Source organism: Lithobates pipiens, unplaced genomic scaffold (genome assembly GCF_037356315.1).
Source record: "Lithobates pipiens isolate NorthernLeopardFrog02 unplaced genomic scaffold, aLitPip1_a1.2 Scaffold_22, whole genome shotgun sequence".
NCBI lineage: Eukaryota > Metazoa > Chordata > Amphibia > Anura > Ranidae > Lithobates > Lithobates pipiens.
Genome location: NW_027507784.1, coordinates 203,334,879 through 203,345,161, shown reverse-complemented (window position 1 = coordinate 203,345,161; position 10,283 = coordinate 203,334,879).

Here is a 10,283-nt window from a genome sequence, read left to right as displayed (position 1 = left end):
GAAAGGGGGGGCTATGAATACTGCTACTGGGACAGTCCTGAAAGCAAGGTGAGTAGCGGCACAGTTCTGCTGGGGTGGTTGGTTCCTATTATAAGTACCTAGCCTGTGGCTAGGCAGGTGCATGAGCAATAACAGTACCTGGATCCAAGTGGGGTAAGATGTCTGGAGTGGTAGTTTCAGAGGAGTATTCTCGAAAAGCCATCCTTGCAAGATGTTGAGATTCCTTGGCTCTTTGGGCCTAGAGCAGGTTGGAGAGAGAGAAAAAATACAAAGGAAAGGGCGACAAAAATAGGGGAAAAGACAAAAAAAGGGGGGGGAGGGGGGGAAATAGACAGCACCCGAATCAGGTGTCTGTTGGGATGAAACTGGTAGAATATGCTGTTGTCTTCAGGCGGAGATGTGAAAAGAAAAAAGTCATGATGGACTAGATGTCCTGGTGGTCCCATCTTGGGGTGGCAGCAAGGTTTGCTCTGCGTGAGGGGAGATCCCTTCTGGACTGGCGGTCTCCAGGGGAGGTGGGGTCCAATCTGCGGCGTCTGGAGCTTGGTCGCTGACTCTTAGGTGATGCATTGTGGGCCACTGATTTCCATGGCTTAGTAGGAAAGTAAAAGGCACACCACTCTGGAATATCCACCAGCGGTATGTCTAGCTGTTCGCAAAATGTGGGCAAATCTTCTGGGGTTCTGAGCATTGTGGTGTGGCCCCTGGAAGTGGCTGATAGGCAAAATGGGAACTTCCACCTATACTGGATGTTGCGTGTGCGCAGTATGTCCAGCAGGGGGTGCAGCGTGCGCCTGTTCTGCAGAGTGATTTGTGAGAGATCCTGGAAGAGTTTAACTTCTGACCCATTAAATAAAATACGTCCCCGTTCTTTCGCCTTCCTGAGAATTTCCTCCTTAAGGGGGAAGTTGACAATACAACAGATAATGTCTCTGGGGGGTTCAGAGTCCTGGGGGGGGGGGGTCTTAGCGCGCGGTGGATGCGTTCCATCTCAATTGGGGTGTCAGCAGGCCGATCCAGCAGGTTGTTAAAAATGGCACATACTGTTTGTGGCATGGTGGCTGCATCTACTCCCTCAGGAACCCCTCTCAGTCTAAGGTTGTGTCTGCGGCCCCTGTTGTCTAAATCTTCCACTTGGCGGTGGAGCTCATATATGTGGGGAAGTTGAAAATCATAAGATTTTTGTACTTGCCTGATGGCTGCTGCTTGTAGCTGGGAGGCATCTTCTACTGCTGCTAGGCGGTGATTCATAGCGTGTATGTCCATCTTTAATTCAGCAATGGCAGAAGTCAGGGTTTGAATCAAAATAAAAAGTCCTGCGCAAATCGTGCCACTGAGAAAATGGATGATAAATATAAATGTGAAAAACAAGAGTCAATGAAAAAATCATATAAGTAGACACACCAATAAGTGTAGGTGTATGGTGAAAAAACTTGAGAAAGAACAGGACTGAGGCCGCGTACACACGGGCGGACTGTTCGCCCAACTTTGTCCGCTGAACAGTGTTTCAGCGGACAGTCCGCTCGTGTGTGGGCTTCAGCGGACTGTTTCAGCGGACTGTCTGACGAACAAAGTCTTACGGAATTTCCGTAAAACTGTCCGCTGAAACTTGGTTTGAGCGGACAGTCCGCCCGTGTGTGTGCCAGTCCGCTGTACTTTCGAAATGAGCGAACTGTTCCCGCCCGGAGAAAAGTCTGCTAATTTCGAGCACGTCTCCAGGTAGGCGGGGCCCGCGAACGAGACGTCGCGGGCCCCGCCGCCTGGTATGGACTTAAAGGGGAACCCCAACGCCGAAAAAAATCGGCGTGGGGGTCCCCCCAAAGTCCACAACAGACCCTTGTCCGAGCACGCTACCCGGCCAGCCAGGAAAGGGGGGCGAGCGAGTGCCCCCCCCTCCTGAGCCGTACCAGGCCGCGTGCCCTCAACATGGGGGGTGCCTTGGGGAAGGGGGGGCCGCGCAGCCCCCCCACCCCAAAGCACCTTGTCCCCATGTTGATGAGGACAAGGGCCTCTTCCCGACAACCCTGGCCGTTGGTTGTCGGGGTCTGCGGGCGGGGGGCTTATCGGAATCCGGGAGCCCCCTTTAATAAGGGGGCCCCCGGATACCGGCCCTCCACCCTATGTGAATGAGTATGGGGTACAATGTACCCCTACCCATTCACCTGTGAAAAAAAGTACAAAAAAAAAACACAACACAGGGTTAAAATATTTTATTGCACAGCTCCGGGGGTCTTCCGTCTTCGGGGGTCTTCTCGCCGGACTCTTCCGCTATCTTCTTGTAGCTCATTTGCTAGCGGAGGAGTCCGGCTTTCTTCCTCCCCGCCGCCGGCCTCTTCTCCCGACTTCGGGGGTCTTGTCCCCCTCTTCGGTTCTTCTGCCGGGCCACCGCGCCTTCTTATAGCTCTTTTAGAGGCGGTGGCCCGGTCTTCTGTCGCCGCCTTCCGTTCTTCTGCCGGGCCACTGCGCCTTCTTATAGCTCTTTTACAGGCGGTGGCCCGGTCTTCTGTCGCCGCTGTCGCCGCCGCTGCCGTCGCCGCCTTCCGTTCTTCTTCTTCTTCTTCTTCTCCAGGAGATGTTGACACGACGCTCTCTCCGGCCGGAATGCCAGAGCCGCGCTGCGCGGCCACTTATATAGTGACAATGGGGCGGTGTCACATGGTATATGTCACATGGGTTGGTCACATGGTGACCCCACCCCCTTACGATGTCATAGTCCCCATGTGACATCAACCCATGTGACATATACCATGTGACACCGCCCCATTGTCACTATATAAGTGGCCGCGCGGCGCGGCTCTGGCATTCCGGCCGGAGAGAGCGTCGTGTCAACATCTCCTGGAGAAGAAGAAGAAGAAGAAGAAGAAGAAGAAGAAGAACGGAAGGCGGCGACAGCGGCGACAGAAGACCAGGCCACCGCCTCTAAAAGAGCTATAAGAAGGCGCGGTGGCCCGGCAGAAGAACCGAAGAGGGGGACAAGACCCCCGAAGTCGGGAGAAGAGGCCGGCGGCGGGGAGGAAGAAAGCCGGACTCCTCCGCTAGCAAAAGAGCTACAAGAAGATAGCGGAGGAGTCCGGCGAGAAGACCCCCGAAGACGGAAGACCCCCCGGAGCTGTGCAATAAAATATTTTAACTCTGTGTTGTGTTTTTTTTTTTTGTACTTTTTTTCACAGGTGAATGGGTAGGGGTACATTGTACCCCATACTCATTCACATAGGGTGGGGGGCCGGTATCCGGGGGCCCCCTTATTAAAGGGGGCTCCCGGATTCCGATAAGCCCCCCGCCCGCAGACCCCGACAACCAACGGCCAGGGTTGTCGGGAAGAGGCCCTTGTCCTCATCAACATGGGGACAAGGTGCTTTGGGGTGGGGGGGCTGCGCGGCCCCCCCTTCCCCAAGGCACCCCCCATGTTGAGGGCACGCGGCCTGGTACGGCTCAGGAGGGGGGGGCACTTGCTCGCCCCCCTTTCCTGGCCGGCTGGGTAGCGTGCTCGGACAAGGGTCTGTTGTGGACTTTGGGGGACCCCCACGCCGATTTTTTTCGGCGTTGGGGTTCCCCTTTAAGTCCATTCCAGGCGGCGGGGCCCGCGACGTCTCCGTTGCGGGCCCCGCCTACCTTGACACGCGCTCGAAATGAGCGGACTTTCCTCCGCGTGTGTGGGCGAGTCCGTTCATTTCAAAAGTTGCGCGGACTTAGTACGACGAACTTAGTCTGCCGTATTAGTCCGCTCAAAAAGTGCCGTGTGTGGGCAAGTTCGTTCATTCAAAAGTTTGAGTGGACTGTCTGACGAACTTAGTTTGGGCAGACAGTCCGCCCGTGTGTACGCCGCCCAAGTGTTCCAAAATATCAGGCTCTCAGAACTCTCACCTCAAAGATGGAATAATCAGGCAAAATGAAGATAATTCCAATAAACTTCTCCTTTACTTCTCTGTGCACAATGACCAAGTAGTATAAACTTCTGCCACTAGAGGGCCAATTCAACCTCTTGTATGTAATACTGCAGCACTTATATTTCCGTGGTAAAAAACTTGAAGAGAACACAGAGGGGAGGAGGGAAGGGAGAGAGAGAGGGGACTCCAATCGTGTAGTGGTTTCAATAACTAAACAGGTTTATTAAGAGAAAGCAATAGACTCTCACATTTAAAAAGAAAGTTCAAACAGATAGAGATCTGGCGTGTACCGCCAGTCTTACGCTAGTTCCGGTTTGTCCTACGGCCACTCCCTACGCGTTACATCACCACGTGACTTCTTCATGGGGATAACGCTAGACCGTTCGTAATATACTTATATACGAAGAAACCGGAAACGAACGGAACCGGAAACGTCCGAACGACCATTTTGAAAGAGGTAAAAAAAGATAATCTAGGCCGGATATAGTAACTCCGCCATCTTACTCCTCCTAAATGGTGGAAAGGAAGTGTATATACCACCATTTTTGACCGGAAATAATTCCTCGGCCATCTTAATAATCATAAATGATGTAGAAGGAAATACACATTCTCCCATTGAGGAACAAATGGATCCGAACGGAATATTAAATACCAATAATTTAAAAACAAAACCTTAGAATAGAAAAAATGAAAAAGAAATGTATGTATCTGACAGTTAATAGCCTATATTAAAATATACGAAAAAACGGCAATAAACATCAATGTATGAATGTCATGATACACAAATAGAGGTATATTGGTAATATGAATAAAAAATGTATTAAAAATATATCCTAGCCATTTAAAATGCTGCGTCACTATATAAAAATATAAAGTATAAATAGCGACAGTACCAACTCAACAGAAAAATGATTAAAAAATATAAAAATATTGTTAAAAAATATATAATAAAAATAGTAGATATGATGAAATATAAAAATACACCACCAAAATGTTCACCAAATTAAATGCCTAAAAGAATGATGGCATACCGGAAATAGAGCAAGACTTTACATCAATATATCCTATCATAATAATTACCACAAGAGGATAAAATATGTAAACAGTATAATGCATAAAATACAAAATTAAAAATTATTTAAAAAACAATTAAGATCAAAATCGACATTTAAACCATCAGGATAAAAAGATCTCATATTAAAAATCCATCTAGATTCCTTCTGACTAATGGTTCTAATTTTGTGGCTACCCCTCCATGAAGGATTAAATCTTTCAATACCCCAAAATTCTAAATGGGAGGGGTCCCTATTGTGGACTTGATCAAAATGTCTGGAGACACTGTGTTGTGGAAAGCCCTTTAAAATATTCTGTATGTGTTCTTTCAGTCTTACTTTAAGTGCTCTTTTTGTTCTTCCAATGTACTGTAATTTACAACTACATTGTAAACAATATACCACGCCTTCCCTATGGCATCCAATAAAATCACGTATCACGTGCGTTTCTCCAGTAATAGTGCTAGTAAAATCAATTCTTTTATTTTGAAATTTTTTGGCATGTCGACATGTGAAGCAATTTTTGCAAGGATAAAAACCTTTCCCAGTAAAAAAAGTTAAATCTCTTTTAGGAGGTGGATCAACCACGGATTTAGCTATGATATCCCTCAACGTGGGAGCCCTTTTAAAAATAATATTAGGTTTTTCCGGCAAAATATTGCCCAAATCTTTATCTTTCTTCAGTATGTGCCAATGTCGACTCAGCAACCTGGAGATTTCTTTGTGTTGTACATTATAGTCCAGTATAATCGAGGGAACTTCAGAATTGAATTTCTTTTTGTCTTTACTGTTATTTTCAAGCATCTTGAACCTATCCATACTTTTAACGTGTTCAATTTCTTTTCTTATAAAGGCATCATCATATCCTTTTTCTTTAAATCTGGTAGCAATTAAATCAGCTTGTTCCAGATAATCTTCAATTTTGCTACAGTTTCTTCTAATTCGAACCAGTTGTCCTTTGGGTATATTAAACAACCATGGCTTAAAATGGCAGCTATTGATGGAAATATAACTATTGGCATCAACGTTCTTAAAATGCGTTTTCGTAATAATCTTATTTTTATCCAGGGAAATATCCACGTCTAGAAAATCAATTCTTTTATCGTGTATTTTCCATTCTAAATGGATGTTTTTGTCATTCACATTTAGTTTTGTAAAGTATTTTTCTAGAGTATCACGGTTACCATTCCATACTATAATGATGTCATCAATATACCTTCTATATAAGGTTAACTCTGCTGGTGTATTTCTGTATATGGCTTCTTCTTCCCAATGGGCCATAAAAGCATTTGCAACACTAGGCGCAAATTTGGCGCCCATGGCTATCCCTATAGCCTGTCTATAATAAGTTTGATTATGCCAGAAAAAGTTGTGTTTTAGGCAAAAATCTAAACATTTTATCAGGAACTTCCTTTGTTGACAGCTTAATGTGGTAAAGGTTCTCAAAAGCCATTTGATAGCAGAGCATGCTTCATGATGCACAACAATGGTGTATAAGGAAGAAACGTCTGCGGTAGCAAGCAAAGTTCTTCCTTCTAAGACAGTTACAGTTTCTAGTAGTTGAAGTGTATGTTTTGTGTCTTTAAGGTACGCTTTAGTCCTCTGTATGGCTGGTTGGATAAAAAAGTCTAGATATTCCCCCAATCTCGAAGTGAGAGAGTTGATGCTATTAACGATCGGTCTGCCAGGTGGATTATCTCTATTTTTATGTATCTTTGGAATCATATATATAATTGGTACTCTGCATGATTCAGGAAAAAGATATTTGCTTTCTTTTTTATTCAAAATAGCTTTCTTACTTCCTAAATGAATTATCTGCTCCAATTCCTTTTTATATTTCATGGTAGGGTTACCCAAAAGTTTGATATATGTGTTGCTGTCTTGCAGTTGTCGATCCAACTCGTCTAAATATGATTTTTTAGATTGTATAACGACAGCACCACCCTTATCAGCCGGCCGAACAACAATATCTTTCCTTTGTGTCAATGTTTTAATACCTTTTTTAATATATCCTGGGTCGAATACTTTTTTGATTTTCATGGTATATACATCATCCAACACCAGTTTCTTAAAAACTTTGATATGTTGATTACCACTAACTTGTGGATTAAACACTGAATTATTGCGTAATGTACTGAATTGTGTAGGATTAGGTTCATTCAATGTTCTAGTACTGGGTTTGATAGGATTATTCATAATGTACTTTTTGATATTAATTTTTCTAATATATTTTTGGATGCCAATGTACGTGTCAAATTTATTTAAATTTTTTGCAGGAGCAAATTTAAGACCTTTATCCAGGACGGCTAGTTCTTCGGGGGAAATGGGAGTATCGCTCAAATTGATAACTCCTTCTCCAATCATTCTCTTTTGCGTTTGGATTCTCTTTCCCGCTCTGCAGCCTCTCTTCGTTCTGGGCTGTTTCGTATTCTTTCGTTTTACGCTCTTCTTATGGGGGAGTGATACGGTTCCTGTGGTGGTCTTCTTCCAGGCGAATCCCTCCTCCGATGTGTCTCCTGTGGTCTTCTCGGGGAGTAGTCTCTCCTGTCCCGGTCTAAAAAATGATCCTGTGTGTCTCGAGGATATTGATGATAAGAATGCTCATAATAGTTTTGTTCCGGATAATTTCTAATAGGTTCATATCGATTGGACGTTGGTATGGGACTTCTATCCCTTCTTCCCTGATAGTCATGTTGATATGAAGGTCTTCTATTATCTCTTTGGTGCCAATTATTATAGTATGGTTTCTTGAATTTTTTAAAGGGTTTTTTCCACCCTTTTTTAGGGGTCTGTTGTGTATAGTTTCCCACATATGTATGGTTGTCATATGGGACTGGGGTGGCATATTGATTATTGTAAGTTGAATCATGCCTTCTCGGCGTCTCAGGATATCCCCTGTTATAATGTGCAACAGGAGGTTTCTCTGTTTCAAATCTACTATTTTGTTTTTCCCATATTAAACCATTGGCAACATGAGAAGATGTGGGATCTTGTATTCTTTCTTCTCTTTCTGGAGTAGATTGTGTAGACTCCGGAATAGTTGGTTCTAGTTTACTTTGCCATTTGAATATTTTATTGGCTTTGTAATCTGTAATATCACGGTGATATTTTTTCATTTTTCGTTGTTGAACCTCTAAATCTTTAGCAATAAGGTCTTTATTCAACTGTGTAGCCATTTTATTAAATTCTGGCGATTCCTTATGTGATTCTAATTTGCTCCTAATCTCCTCAATCTGTTTTTCAATCATGTGAGCCTTTCTTTGCTTTCTTTTTAGTAAAAATTTGACACATTCAACACTTTTACTATTGAAAAATTCGAACCACTCCTCCATAGATTCTTTATCAATCAGACCATCATTCGGTGGTAACTCCCACCTGATGTGTCTTGGAGCAATATTTTCTCTAATGTATTGATCAAAGGTAATGGTATCCCACCAAAGACTGATCTTTTTCTCCATGTGGTGTCCTAACTTTCTCATAAGACTATCAAGGTCAGAATTGCGTGCTTTATTATGTGAAAATTTTTTATCCAAATTAATATTTCTATTTTCCAAAAAAGTGAACACTTCCATAGTGGCAGCAAAGGAAAAATGTGTTAAAATATAGAATGTGAAAAATGGACCCTCGCGCCACTAAGTGCTAAACGTGAAATAAATCTATGTGCATAATAAATAGAAAATGTTTCAAAATATAATAAGACAACCTGTGGGGTGAAGAAAGTGCAAATGCTGCTAAATAATACAGAAGGACTAAAGCGTACCTTAAAGACACAAAACATACTCTTCAACTACTAGAAACTGTAACTGTCTTAGAAGGAAGAACTTTGCTTGCTACCGCAGACGTTTCTTCCTTATACACCATTGTTGCGCATCATGAAGCATGCTCTGCTATCAAATGGCTTTACCACATTAAGCTGTCAGCAAAGGAAGTTCCTGATAAAATGTTTAGATTTTTGCCTAAAAAACTACTTTTTCTGGCATAATCAAACTTATTATAGACAGGCTATAGGGATAGCCATGGGCGCCAAATTTGCGCCTAGTGTTGCAAATGCTTTTATGGCCCATTGGGAAGAAGAAGCCATATACAGAAATACACCAGCAGAGTTAACCTTATATAGAAGGTATATTGATGACATCATTATAGTATGGAATGGTAACCGTGATACTCTAGAAAAATACTTTACAAAACTAAATGTGAATGACAAAAACATCCATTTAGAATGGAAAATACACAATAAAAGAATTGATTTTCTAGACGTGGATATTTCCCTGGATAAAAATAAGATTATTACGAAAACGCATTTTAAGAACGTTGATGCCAATAGTTATATTTCCATCAATAGCTGCCATTTTAAGCCATGGTTGTTTAATATACCCAAAGGACAACTGGTTCGAATTAGAAGAAACTGTAGCAAAATTGAAGATTATCTGGAACAAGCTGATTTAATTGCTACCAGATTTAAAGAAAAAGGATATGATGATGCCTTTATAAGAAAATAAATTGAACACGTTAAAAGTATGGATAGGTTCAAGATGCTTAAAAATAACAGTAAAGACAAAAAGAAATTCAATTCTGAAGTTCCCTCGATTATACTGGACTATAATGTACAACACAAAGAAATCTCCAGGTTGCTGAGTCGACATTGGCACATACTGAAGAAAGATAAAGATTTGGGCAATATTTTGCCGGAAAAACCTAATATTATTTTTAAAAGGGCTCCCACGTTGAGGGATATCATAGCTAAATCCGTGGTTGATCCACCTCCTAAAAGAGATTTTACTTTTTTTACTGGGAAAGGTTTTTATCCTTGCAAAAATTGCTTCACATGTCGACATGCCAAAAAATTTCAAAATAAAAGAATTGATTTTACTAGCACTATTACTGGAGAAACGCACGTGATACGTGATTTTATTGGATGCCATAGGGAAGGCGTGGTATATTGTTTACAATGTAGTTGTAAATTACAGTACATTGGAAGAACAAAAAGAGCACTTAAAGTAAGACTGAAAGAACACATACAGAATATTTTAAAGGGCTTTCCACAACACAGTGTCTCCAGACATTTTGATCAAGTCCACAATAGTGATGGACGAACGTTTCGCCCGGCGGTCGTTTCGCGGCGAATTTCCGACATTCGCGGTCCGCACGTTCGAACGCCTTTTTCCGTCGTTCGCCGCGGCGGACTTACGTGTTTAATGTATACAAGAACTTTAACCTTTGGTGACACGTTTATCATGTGATACAGGACAGCCAATTGAGACATGACAGCACATGGACACTTGGACATTCCCCCTAACCTATAAATACACCCGATCCGGTGGCCATTTTACATTCTTTCTTCTGT